The following is a 14,353-nucleotide window of genomic DNA, read 5'->3' as shown; positions in this document are numbered from 1 at the left end:
TGCTGACAACATCATAAATGCCACTTCTGCAATGTTGTGTGCAAAAACTCAGGATTAATATGTTTATGTTGTGTATTCAGTGCTCATCACTGGACATGAACCCATCATGTAGTATTGTTTCCATGGTGACAAACCACACCCAAAAATAAAATCGACAGAATTCATAAAAAGTATTATAATTTTAAGTCACCGTGAAATCAAAATGGGCAATTCTTGTTTGATTTTTTTTTTATAGAATATTGCAGTATCCATTTATTAGAGCACATCATTATTATTATTTTTTAATTCATGTGCCTCACAACCTTGCTGAAAATCACTTCCCATCTCTCTTGCTGCATCTCTTCTCTTCTCTGATGATGTGTTCACTGGCACGAGGGCGGGGCAACCTGTCACTCACATGAGATCCACCAATAGCAAACCACAACCATCCAATCAATTACAGTCAATTCAAATCAAGTCCTGTCCGACATTTGCTTTTTGCCTTGTCGAATGCCTTGTCCAAATACCCACACTTGCGGTCTTTACACTTGACCACTTTTGCATGATGGATTTCCTCTTTTTGGCCCAAGTGTTCGAGTAGGCGTAAAGACTGCAAGTGTGAGTAAAACTTTGAATGCTCGATGGGACACACTCATAGTCTTTACAAGTGTTTTTTATTTATTATATTTTCAATACTTTGCATTTTAAAATAAACTTCTACATGTTTACATGTCTGGTTTGTTCAGTAGTCGCTAACTAACAGAAGACACAGATTTAAAATTGTGCAGTTGCAAATGTTGTACAACATAGTCCTACACACACCATACTCATCTTTGCACCAATAAAATGTGCAACACTTTATGTTTTAACTATACCAAATGACAGTGCCGGCCCGAGCCTTTTGGGGGCCCTAAGCAGAATTTGATTTGGGGGCCCCCTCCCACCACGCGGAGTCACCTGTGCTTGACCATTATTGACACAAATGTCACGCTATAATGTTAAATTATAAATTAATACAATGAGGTTATGTATTAATACAAAATAAATACTTAATAAAAAATAGATCACAAAACAAACTGTCACAAAACATATTAAATAAATTATTTGCAAAATATCCTCCAACGTTTAGCAACACTTTGCAGTTTGAATGATGTCTTGTATGAACATGACGGAGTATGTTTTTATATTTCCACTGTTTGATCGCGCCCGCGCCTCACACACACACAAACACACACACACACACACACACACACACACACACACACACACACACACACACACACACACACACACACACACACACACACACACACACACACACACACCTGTTCGTTATAGCCGTAATAGAATATAATAATAAAATAGTCAACCTAACATATACAAATTACACTGCTCTGTTTAAATAGTCAGTTGTACAATTCGTACATTCAGCGTAAGCACCGCTCCACTGTGATGTTTCCAAGCACATTTTAGCGCAAGTGAAGAGGATGATTTTTTTCCCCGTCAATATTGGAACGTGAGTAAAGTACAAAGCCTATAATAAAGAATAGTTTACCATCCAAATACATCGCGAATGTTGAAACATTTTGATTCTTTTGAGAGAGATACGTGAGCCCAACGCCGCTTACTTTCACTTTCGCTTTAAATTATTTCGTATTAGCCTATAGTTTTTTTTTTTACTCTTGTTCTGTTCAGAATATTATTACATTTAAAGGATAAATCATTGATTTAAATGTAAATCATCAACCATTGATCAAATCCAATTTTTGTGACATGGCTTAACATACCGTGACTTTGCGCACGAATTGTATATGCACGCGAGGTTATGCGCATGACTCAAACACTGGCAGACACAGTTGTTGTAGGCAGGTATATTGATCATGAAATCAGAATTTTCTTGTCTTGAATTAGTCATTAATTCATTAAATTTATGTCACTTGTTTAAGTTACTTAATATGTAAAAAAAAAAAAAAAAAAAAAAAACTCGATTGTCGATTGGGGGCCTCCTGGTGGCCACGGGGCCCTAAGCAGCCGCTTAGTTCGCTTATGCCTCGGGCCGGCTCTGCCAAATGATATGTATTTAATTCATTTAAATTACAGTGGAATGTTTTCCTCTACATCTCGTGATTTCGGGGCTCATGAGTTCCTGAACATAATGCATGATGGGATACGCTTAGCTTTGAAAACCGCTCCGAAGCGGTATTGGAGATAGTGTGGGTTTAGTGTGCATTAAGGGCACTGCACTTTGTCATTTAAGATATGGGAGTATGGGTGTGGGTATTTGGATAAGGCAGAAATACCCACACTTAGATTTAATATAATAAATAAAAGCTCTGTGCACACTTGCATTTTTTGCAAGACTATGCGTGTGTCCCATCGAGTAATCAAAAGTTCAAGTAGACAAGTGGTCAAGTGGTTTTGGACAAGGCATTTGTCTGAGAAGCAGTTTCACTACTGGGGTAAACATCACAATGGAAAAGAAAAGTTGGTAACACGTTACAATAAGGTTCATTAGTTAACATTAGTTAATGTGTTAACTAACATGAACTAACAATGAGAAATACTTTTGTTACTGTATTAGTTAATCTTTGTTAATGTTAGTTAATAAAAATACAACTGTTCATTGTTTGTTCATATTAGTTCACAGTGCATTAACTAATGTTAACAAATACAACCTTTGATTTTAATAATGTAAAAGTCTATCATATAACTTCCATTTCTTAAGAGTTTTAATATAGGCGTATATGCATACGTGTGCATTATTAATAACGAATGTAGGCGTAATTTAGCATAATTTGTATAATTTAATTATAAACGCTACCAAAGTTTTATTGTAAGCTTAGTGGAGACTGTAATTAGTTTGTACTTTTTGATTGAGATTAGAGTTTACTGTTCATCTGTTCATCTGGGGTGGTAGTGGCGCAGTGGATAAGACACATGCCTTTGGTGTGAGAGACCCGGGTTCGAATCCACTGTGAGACACCAATGTGTCCCTGAGCAAGACACTTAACCCCTAGTTGCTCCAGAGGCGTGCGACCTCTGACATATATATAGCAATTGTAAGTCGCCTTGGATAAAAGCGTCAGCTAAATGAATAAATGTAAATGTAAATGTAAATGTAATCATAATAATTAAAAACAATCAACGTTGTTCCAGTCATTACTCATTACAGAAAATCACATAGAGTAAATGTGTAGAAGGCATCCTACACACAAGTACGAAAAGAATGGTAGTATGCCAGTGGAAACACCGCCCAGGACAGGAAATCCTGGCGCGAGCATGTGTGTACTGACAGAGCTCTAATCCAATGGGAACAGCGGAGAGGAAGTCCCATCTAAATCCTCTGACTCTACTACGAATGTGAAGCGAAGCCAAAGCAATGGAGAGGAACCGCGTCAAAATGCTCGTTTAATGTTTGAAGAAAAGTAAGGTAAGGATTGACCAGAAGCACTTTAAGAGCTACGTTTTGGTAAAATGTTGTGTGTGTTAGAAATGGCATCATAGTGGCAGTGAGAACAAAGTTTCGGCGACCCCAGGGAGATCATATAACTGGGAGCTCTGGGAGCTGCGCTTGGAAATGTGTCCGCTGCACTGAAGATAAGCAGTTTATTATGTTAAAAAAACGTTATGTTTTAAGTATTTGCATTTGAAGCACGGAGAAAACTTCGCATGCACACAGTAACTAGCAGCTCGATACCTGTTGAGTAGACTACGTGATGATGTATTTACTGTGGAACAGAGGAACATCGTTATTTGTTAAAACATTAATCTACAGTAACTTGTGTTCTACGTAGAAATGTTACGTACAGTAAATTTACTGGACTTTTAAATTTTTTTATTTTATTATTAATTTATATATATAAAAGCACTTTAAAATATTTGATAGTGGCTATTAGCTTTTCTTCTGTCATTTTTTAAAAACAGCTTTTTAAAGTGTTTTTCCATGTTTTAAATGTATTTTTTTATTTTATTATATAATTTCATATTTTTCTATTTATGTCAGTTATCTTCACCTTTGATAACGTAACCAAATGTGAATACCATTAAAATCTTCTTTCATTATTATTTTCATTTTACAAAAATGTACAATTTGTTAATTGAAACGCATATTGATTTGTCATTAGTTTGAATGTTGGGGATCCTGTCCCCTTATGGGCTTGATCAGCCATACTTTTTCAGTTTACAGTGAAGCTGGTACTTTATGTTCCGTTTAGGAAATAAATAACTGTATTAACAATAGAAGTGCTATGTGTCCAAAAATAAACTCTGCCAGCGTCACATGACTAAGTAGAGGAGAGCAGAGATAGCAGTTTGCCTCAAACAACTTTGACATATAAGCAGTCATTACTAAACTCACTTAAAGGTGTAACTATAGGCCAATGTGACATTTGAAACACAAGTGCTCTATAATTGTAATGGAAATCAGTGATAAATGTAACAGCAAATGGTAAACTTCAATATTTTGTGTAGAATTCAATTTAATGTGTATATGCTAATCAAAACACAACATCCTTAAAAACTTGACATATTTTAAGATTAAGAAGGACGTTTAAAAGTTAGCCTATATGAGACTTCGTATAAAAGCTAGACCAACAATTTGATTTGGAAAATGCGTTACAAAAAGTTACTGATGTTACATTTTTGAGTTTGAAGGCCCATTCACACAACTATAGCGATAACAATATAGTTTTGAAAATTGTTTTAAATGTAAAAAATAGCAGAGTCCACACAACATCTATAACGATAACGGCACTTTCACTTTTTTTCCACAGATATCAAAGATAAAACATTAACAGCCAATCAAAATCCGGTCATTTACAATTGCCATTGCTTTCCCTTACTCTTCTTTACTCCAGTGTGCTTTCATAAGCTTGCCTGTGCAGTTACAGTGGCCGGTGAATATAATGGTTTGTACATCTCAGACATAAAACAGAACGAGCCGTTTAATGCTTATAATCTCTTGGAAAGGTTTTTGTTTTGAAACTGTTTGGGAACAGTGTCTCCAGTCATTTGTGCTGAAACTCTTTGTGTATTTTAACCTTGGATCCAGTGTACACTGGTTGCACAGTCCAAACTGTCTTGACTACTTTTGAAAAAACTCCTTAAATACAGACCACTCTCTTAGTTTCCACATCAGGCCTCGCTTTAGCCAGGTATTAAGAACATCATCATGTCTAGCAGCTGAACCCTAAATAGACAACATCTGGCCAGATGTGCATTCCTCATATGTAAGAAAGTTTATGTACTGTAAATACTAGAAAGCGGAATGCAAACATGAGAAAAACAACTTCAGTGTTTTTTTGTTTTTTTTTAAACCCTCTAAATGCTGGAAAGCGATACGTCTGCAAAGTTTGTTTGGCGGTGGAATGCACGGCTCCATCCCCTCTCAATCCTCTCTGGTTTTCTGACTTGCCAAGCTCTGTTCCTCGTTCAGCACACTCGTTTCCAATGCATATTTCAGCACGCATTATGAGTGGCTGTAATCAATTTCGAATTAGACTTGAGTGCTCTTTGTTCTGTCCGGGGAAAAGGGCCTCAGCGAAGGGGACGTGGTCGACTATCTCACTGGCACACCGACGGTGTGTTGGCTCTAAGCTGCTCCAAGATTTAACTTGCTTGAGGCCCTAGATGGGATTTCATACATTTCGCTTAGGCTGCCTAAACCGTTTCGTATGTATTTGCTCAGGATCAGTTTCCCTACAAGAGACATATATGCATTGGACAGTAATTGGGCGGTTAATTATGCAGCGTGATGCTTTAGATTTGGTCATTTTCCTTGAAACTATAATGCGAGGGCAGGGTGAGTCATTGCAGAAGAGTTCAAGTTCGTTAAGGGTTTGTTTATGAGTTGAAAGTGTCGACTTCTGGTGAAGCCCCACAGTTGGGAAATGCGGTAATTAAACTGAAATAGAGGATGTTTGTCCTGGTCTTTGAAGTCTACTTGGTGAAATGCAGGACATGACAGGTTGTGCAAGAAGTGAGTTTATTTTTTATGTTGAATATCAAAATCAGTTTTTTTGTTCTCTCAGTACACACATTTTGACCTGATTGAAGTTTTTCTGTAATGAAATGATATCAGATATAAGGTTTTTGCATATGTTCACCATCATCATTTGAAAGCATTTTCATCTGGCATTTATATTGCGTAATCTGTACTGTTTTTAGTAACACTTTTACAGTCGTTTAGTTAACCTTAGTGAACTACTACTAATAATAATTTATACTTCTACATGGGGGTGGGCGATATGACCACGATCTTATATCGCAATATGAGTCATTTTATTCCACGATAACAATATATATCATGAAAAAAACTCTCAAGCTTACTGAAGACAAGTAAACTGAAAAAGAAAGTGAAAAAGACAACAAACTACAATAGAACAAAGACACATGAAAAATGACTACCTGAAAAACTTTAAGCACTAAGAAATACTACATAAAATGTATAAAGTAAATGTATGAAAAAATGCATATTCTTTACTGTGCAAATTAAATATACATTTATTCTTATTAAATTTACAAAAGTGATTCAATCAAGAGCAGTGAGAGATTTTCTCTCTTATGTTGTTGTTTGATTAGCATTAATAATGACAGCAGGGACATTTGGATGCTGTCACTTTAAGACCGACTGCATGGATCCAATATACTTGTGCGTTTTTTTTTTTTTTTTCAACTGTTTATGTTCACTTAAGACATAAATGTATTTGTTTACTTGCAAGTACTTGGCAAAAAGCACTCAGTTCAGTTCTCACACACTCTATGAGCAGCGACTTCATACACTGAAATGAATTCTCTTTCGCTGCTAATTGCTCTTCAATCGCATGTTTTTAAACCGCAGTGCTTAAAGGGGTGGTTCGGGATTTTTGACATCGGACCTCATTTTTCAGTCAGCCTGGTTGTTATTCATCAGTGGAGACATTTTTTTTTCAAAATGATCCAGTCCTTATATTTGGATAGTTAGCCGATGCTAGGCTAGCGCGAGTCAATGGTATATGTTAGCCAGCCATTAAAAACCATTTTACCCACTCCACAGTGCACCAAACGCAAATCAATTATAACACTAGACTATCGATGCAAATGTCCGTTGAGAGAATAATGTTAGAAATCAAACTTACATTTCATCTCAATGATCCCAAAGGAACTAGTTTCTCAGCAGCTGCGGAATTTTACTTTGCTCCTGTTAGTAATGCGGCAAAAAGTAAACACAGAACAGAAGCGCACTACAGTGTTACATCCAGCTAACGTTAGCTAGCATTCCTCAGCGATATCAAAGTCGCGGCAGGTAAATACACTTGCGTCATGTGTGTACCGGCTCACTCGGTTGCCTAGGTAATCAATATCACTCCGCTGCTGCTGTAGACAAGGCTTATGATTACAGGGAACAAATTATAACTAATGCAATGTGATGAAAAGGTAAGTTTGATTTCTAACATTATTCTCTCAACGGACATTTGCATCGATAGTCTAGTGTTATAATTGATTTGCGTTTGGTGCACTGTGGAGTGGGTAAAACGTTTTTTAATGGCTGGCTAACATATACCATTGACTCGCGCTAGCCTAGCATCGGCTAACTATCCAAATATAAGGACTGGATAATAAAAAAAAAAAAATGTCTCCACTGATGAATAACAACCAGGCTGACTGAAAAATGAGGTCCGATGTCAAAAATCCCGAACCACCCCTTTAAAGACGCATGCAAACGATAAGCTTTCATGACTAGTGGTCGACCGACATTGTTTTTTTGATGACCGATGCCGATATCTTAGAGAGCAGGATGGCCGATATAAAGCCGATATTTATTTATACAGGCCAAAAGTTTGGAAACATTACTATTTTTAATGTTTTTGAAAGAAGTTTCTTCTGCTCATCAAGCCTGCATTTATTTGATAAAAAAAATACAGAAAAAAAAGTAATATTGTGATATATTATTACAATTTAAAATAATTGGTTTTCAATGTATTATACTTTAAATTATCATTTATTTCTGTGATGCAAGGCTGAATTTTCAGGATCATTACTTCAGTCTATCACATGATCCTTTAGAAATCATTGTAATATTCTGATTTATTATATAGTGTTGGAAACAGTTCTGCTGCCTAATATATTTGATGAATAAATGGTTAAAAAGAACTGCATTTATTCAAAAAAAAAAAAAATCTAATAATATAAATCTTCTTTACTATCACTTTTATCAATTTAACACATCCTTGCTGAATAAAAGTATTGATTTATTTCAAAAAAATAAATAAAAAATGACTGACCCCAAATTACTGACCAGTAGTGTATATTGTTGTTATAAAATATTACTATTTTTTAAAACATTTGCTTCTTTTTTTTCTTTTTCTTTTTTTACTTTTTATTCAAAGTATCCTAAAACAGTATCACAGGTTATGAAAAAATATTAAGCAGCAGAACTGTTTCCAACTTTGATAGTGAATCATCATATTAGAATGATTTCTAAAGGATCATGTGATAGACTGGATGTCACATGTGACAGTGAAGACTGGAGTAATGATCCTGAAAATACTTTATATTTATTTTAATCAATATGTAATAAATTAGAAAAAAAATAAGAAAACAAATAAAAATGCTTTTACTTTAGATGGCAACTTCTTGAATTTGCAATCCTAGTATAGTATGTTTCACAAATAAAGTAATTGTTTAAAAATATATGAATATGTGAATAAAAAGGAAGTAACAGGGCACTCAGTATTCTGGTAATTTCGTGCGCACTGGTAATCATATTTTTTCAAATAAAGACAAGGTAATGCTAATTTTACATACATCACACAGTGAAACGATATGACACAGTGGGCAACTGCATTTAGCACAGCATATTTTAAAATGAAGGATTTCAAGTTTTTCTATCGCATCTCCTGTGAAGCTGATCTTGTTTGCATTCACTCACTTCGCACGGACTGACCGTCACTCGCAGTAACACGTTTATGCAGGCTACAAATGCACACTTCTTAAGATATCACAGCTGGATTCCATTAAATCTGCAAGGTTTGTGAAATTAAATGTTTATTAGATATTCAGAGATTTGTTTAAATGATGTAACTATGCGCATTTGCTGAATGTTGACGGTAAATGATAAAGTATTTTAGCCTGATTGTTTGCCTTTTCTGTTACAAATAATTTAAAAGCAACGCTTTACTTTTTCGCATAACATTTACTTTCTTTGTTTACCACTTCTGTCTAACAAAGTATTAGATATGACTGACAGAGATCGTAAACTAATGAAGACGGAGAATGTGAGTGAGCGCTGTGTGATCAGGCGCTGCCTTTCTCTTCTCAGATTCTCTTCACCTGTCAAAATAAAAGTCTGGAGCGCTGTCAAAATAAAGGTCCCGCTTCCAACACATCGGCCAATCAGAAAAACGTATCGGCCGATGCCGATTTTTGAAAAATTCCAAATCGACCACTATTCATGACCTCACAGCAAAGCAATATCACGTGAGCGTAACCGCGATAGAGACGATAGTCCAAAATCTCTACCGGTTGACCAATGTCTTCTGGTTTATTGTGTCTACCAGTATATCGCCCATCCCTACTTCGACAGCATTTATTAATCTTTTTTAATGTTAATTTAAACATTTACTAATACATTATTAAAATCAAAAGTTTATCTGTTAACATTAGTTAATGCACTGTGAACTAATATGAAAAAAACAATGAACAACTCTATTTTTATAAACTAACTTTAACAAAGATGAATCAATATTTTAACAAATGTATTGTTCCTTGTCAGTTCATTTTAGTTACTAAAATAACTCAAACTAAAATAACTAAAAGAAAGTAAAAGCGTCAGCACCTCATGGACGACTGCCACACGCACACAAACAAAACATGAATAATAAAACGTGATAGTCCTCTCTCGCCCTTCACTGTTGTTGCTCTTCCTTTTATGCTCCCGTAGTGATTGCCATGCTCATATATGCCTAAGCGAACCGAAGTAAGGGGGTTCTGAAACAAACACCCCTAAAGGTGTGAAAACGCCCTAAAAGTTTATACTTTTAGAAAGTCTGAATGGGGGACAAAAAACAACTTTAAAAAAATAGGAAAATAATAGATTCAATAAAGTTAAAAGTATATATAATCCATCTTTTAAAACTAGTATCACGTTTTTCTCTTTAAAATCATCTTATGACACATAAGGGTTCTAATTACCTCACTTATAAGTGTTGGCAGTTTGATTTTAGGCGGTAAGAATTCTCTTGGCTCGGGCCTGTCATGGCAACTCGCTTTGATTCAGCTAAAGCCTTTTATCTCTGGAGATCTCTTGCTGCCACTCAGATTTAATAAGGGGTTTCAAATGGTTGTAATCCGTTTGAGGAATGGCCTCACTATGCACACATTACAAGAATAAATGTTTGGTAGACATATGACTGCTATCAGGAAGGATATTCAAACAAAGTTCTGTCTGCAGAAGGTTCGATTGTGCTGCAGTGCTTGTGTCTGGATGCTGTGCAGTTTTCGTTTCCCCTCTCAAGCCAGAGACAGGCATTCTATGAGCCAAGCATGTTGGAACAGTGGTAAGAGAATATGTGTGCCGTTTCCCAGCAGGTGTGAGTCATAGGCACAAAGAAAGTACTTTATCTTCTGGAGAGAACTCCCATCTGTTTGGGAACCATATACAAATGCATATACCTGCAGGCAACATCTGATACTCTAGCTGTCATGCTGTTTGATGCTAAGCAAACCTTTTACCAATGGATCATCTTCAGTTGTTTGTGAGAGCTTTTCTCTATTCAGCCCCTATCACATGCAGCAGGTCAAACAGTATCACCTCCGCAGGGAGTTGTGTCAACCTTCAACCAGCCTGAGACTTGATAAATGACGCTGGAGAACGTTCAACAAGCCATTCAGAGCACTTCACAATGCACTCCAGGGGTTTATACTCCCCATGACTCACTTGGCATTGATTGAATATAAAGAGACTCTGCAGATCCAGTGCCATATTCCTCATGCCAGATGCAGATTCAAGAAACAGGCTCTTGCAGCTGCTGGTCTGAGCTTTGTGTCGTCTGACATTTATTTCCTTTGCTCGTTTGCTGAAATGACATGTTGGCTTTGTGGAGTTTTGTGCTGTTCGTGATGTGGTAGCTTGTCGAAGTGAGCTTTGGCCCGTACGGCCTCCATAATTACATGCAGCGGGACTGTGGCGCCATTTTAAATGCCAAGCAGCCGAGGCTGGTGTTGAGCTGTCATTGTCGATGAGGTCCTTCTTCAGAGAGATCTTCTAATTCCTTGAGCGCGGCGACGTCTGCTTTCGAAGAGCAGATAGTGGCTTTCGCATGGTGCAGAGGTTGATGGGTCAATGAACGTTTCCAAGTTTGGCTTTAACTGTGACTCACAACTGCGGTCTATGGAAACCTCTTGTTCGAGGTAAATGACTGGTGTCATAAACCGAGAACGCTCCAAAGTGCAACTTCCATGAAAGGTGCTGCTTCCAAGAGAAAGTTTGTGCCATACTAAGTTGTAATCAAGTTTTCAGGCCATGTTTGGAACCAAAGAACAAAGCAATCAATCAGTGGAGGATGCTTTTGTCCTTTCTGTTTAATCCCGTGTTGAGTAAAATGAGGGTAAGTGTTCACGGACAGTCTACCTTCTAGCAGAACTGGCTGAGGCTGCAATTCTCCTGGGAAACCAGCCAAAAGCTTAGTGAATAGCTGGCATCTGGTAGCCATCTTATTCTGGCCAGTGCCTGAGGAAATTCCAGCCTTGAGTGGCTATGATAGCTCTTGTGCTCCGCAGCCTTATCCCCGTTTCACGTCAAACTGATGCCTGTTTTCAAAGCCAGCTCCAAATGTGCGTAATTTACCCCTTTCGAGGAGACTTTTAGCTGTGTCTGTCAAACTGCACAAACATTGACTGTGAGCAGTCCACAAACAGATGCTATTTTCTTTCTTTGACTAGATCATCTGCTTTCCCCATGTAGAAGGGGATCACAGAGGCTTTGGGTGGGCAACTTGAAATATGCATTGGCTCACTTGTTTATTTGCTTTCTGTGTCATTACCGAGGTTAAATTTACTTCTGCACTTCCTTAGAGACACTGGAGCCTTGCAGAAAGGTTGACGTCTTTTGACAATGTGGATGATAACTTTTTTTCCTTTTGATCTTCAACCATAATTGTCATGGATTTTATCCAGTCTACATAGTTTGGCAACAATTTGCCATTGAACTAAACCTAAAAGATTAGTTCACCAAAATATTAAAATTATTTCATCTTCCATCATTACTTTCTTCCATAGAACTGAAAAGGGAAGACTTTGAATTAAGTACTAGCCATTCTTTTCCACACAATTACGATGAATGGGGACCAGAGCTTTCAGGCTTTAAAGAGTGCAAAAGCTCAATAAACGTATCATATAAGTTATTCCATATGACTAACAAAGTCATACATTGTTGTACTGAGTCACAGAGAACTGGATCAGTTCAATTCAGAAATTAATCATTCAGACAGTGTGGTGTTAACTGATTTAATGATTCATTGTTGTGTTAACTGATTCAATGAAACTATCAACACTTCTTTCAGGACCTCCCCAGTCCTCATTCATATTCCTAAAAAAATTATCATTGTGTCCCATGGAGTAAATAAATTGGAAAAGCTTTGGAATTACATTAAAGTAAGTAAATAAGAACAAAATTTCCATTTTTAGATGAACAGTTCCTGTAACCTTCATTGACATTGGAAGTTTGTGTTAGATTTCTACAGATGTTAATCTCTGGACAGTCAGCACAAGTGTTTAATAATCTATCCTGAAGTCCCTGAAGTCCTTGTCTATTTCTCAAGAAATGGAAAAAACTCTAGTTTTTAAATAAGTAAACAAAGCATTGTCAATGTTGATATTGTGGCTTTATACTGTATATAGTCAGACACTTGCATGTGTCATTAAATGATTAACATTTTACCAAAATTAAGCTTCAAATTGAGTTACGAGGTTTTTGACCAGCGAATATCAGACGTACATGTTTTGTCTGTCATTAGAACAGCCACATCCGAGGTGGTAAGTGCATCGCATTACGTTTTCACCAGCTTACAGGTTATAACGTTTACTGTAGTTATGAAGTCAGTCAGTTTTTTTTTTCTTCTATAATTTGGCCACAATCTCGTTTATTAAAGATGAAATGCTACACGCAAGCTATTTAATTATTGGCTACGACACGATGATAAATACTAGAATAAAACACTCTTCTCCGCTCCTCAAATACATAAAACATTAGTCTTTAATATATTTATAGTGTTTCCTGAGTAAAGAAGATGCTGTACTTATTTAAGGAACCAGTACTTTATTTACCCTTCCACCATGAGGGGGCGGAGTTATAAGGTTTGATTGACTGTTTGAGTTTGAAGATCCAATGGAGATACTAGGTGTAGTCACAAGTTTTAAAAAAAAAAATACTTTTCATTGGTTATGTTTTTGCAAAACGCACAGAAATACGTGAAGGCTGACCAATAGTAATGATTTATGAAAAGAAATTAAAATTAAACATGGAGATGCAAGGTTTCTGCCCGACAGCGACGATATTCAATGAATTCTGAAAGGAGATTGATAGGCTGATTTGTGATATTCAAAGTTACATCAGGTTGAGTTCCAGGTCCTTCCAGATCCAGAAGAAGTTAAAGTCATTAAGTCTTATTTGCCTTAGGCACACTGGCAGTGAGTGCACACAACATCATTTCAGTGCTGTTATCATGGTAACAAAAATTCCAGTATTTCTTTGTAAGACTGAAAACCACCAGTTGTTGCCCAGCTAGACTTCATCTTGTACCTAGTGTTTATGTTTGGACAAAGTCCATATCTTCAGACGAAAAAACATCCCTGCCCATTCTTCCTGAAATGGGCAACCTCTCTCCCAGTAGACCCGGACCCCATCACCATTCTTCTAGAATATGGGCTCATATTCTGCAAGCACTGCCAGTCAATTATCTGTAAACCACACCTTTATCTAAAGGGCCCTGGGTGGTCTATATTCAAGTTACGAAGACAGAACACAAGCCCTGGTCCCCTGTGTGTCCACATCCTGGACTGTTTAGCAATCTCTGCCCATTCAAACAACAGGGAAGATTACTTACAGCTTTATTTTCCTTGAATCCCTTGAAACTCGTCTCTTGTTGCGAAGATGTGCTTGAACCGCTCGCTTTCTTTTTCCGAAGACCTGCAGTGGCCCTGCACCGCAGGCAACTCTGGGAAAACGCATCCAATCATCTCAGACTTACAAGGACACGAGTAGGAAATCAAAATTTTTTTTCAAGATTTAGCTAAATGGCTTTTCAAGAAGGGCGTGGTTAGACAACATTAGCAAGACATTAAAGAAATGTTTGTTTTTATATATTTCATTTATTTTCTTTGGCTAAACAATATGTTT

General features: G+C 36.8%; 1 protein-coding gene across 2 annotated transcripts in view; it reads left to right on the top strand.

The window, feature by feature from the left end:
- The first annotated feature begins 3,251 nt into the window (after window positions 1–3,251).
- il11ra (interleukin 11 receptor subunit alpha) overlaps window positions 3,252–14,353 on the top strand; it is a 37,312-nt gene continuing 26,210 nt past the window's right edge. For both annotated transcript variants that reach the window (XM_082157691.1, XM_082157690.1), the window contains exon 1: window positions 3,252–3,409. The gene's annotated coding sequence lies outside the window, so the exon portion shown is untranslated. The remainder of the gene's footprint in view (window positions 3,410–14,353) is intronic.

Source organism: Leuciscus leuciscus (assembly GCF_965113295.1).
Source record: "Leuciscus leuciscus genome assembly, chromosome: 24".
In the NCBI taxonomy this organism is placed as follows: Eukaryota; Metazoa; Chordata; class Actinopteri; order Cypriniformes; family Leuciscidae; genus Leuciscus; species Leuciscus leuciscus.
The sequence above is the reverse complement of the archived record's forward strand: the minus strand, read 5'-3'. Positions and strand labels throughout refer to the sequence as shown.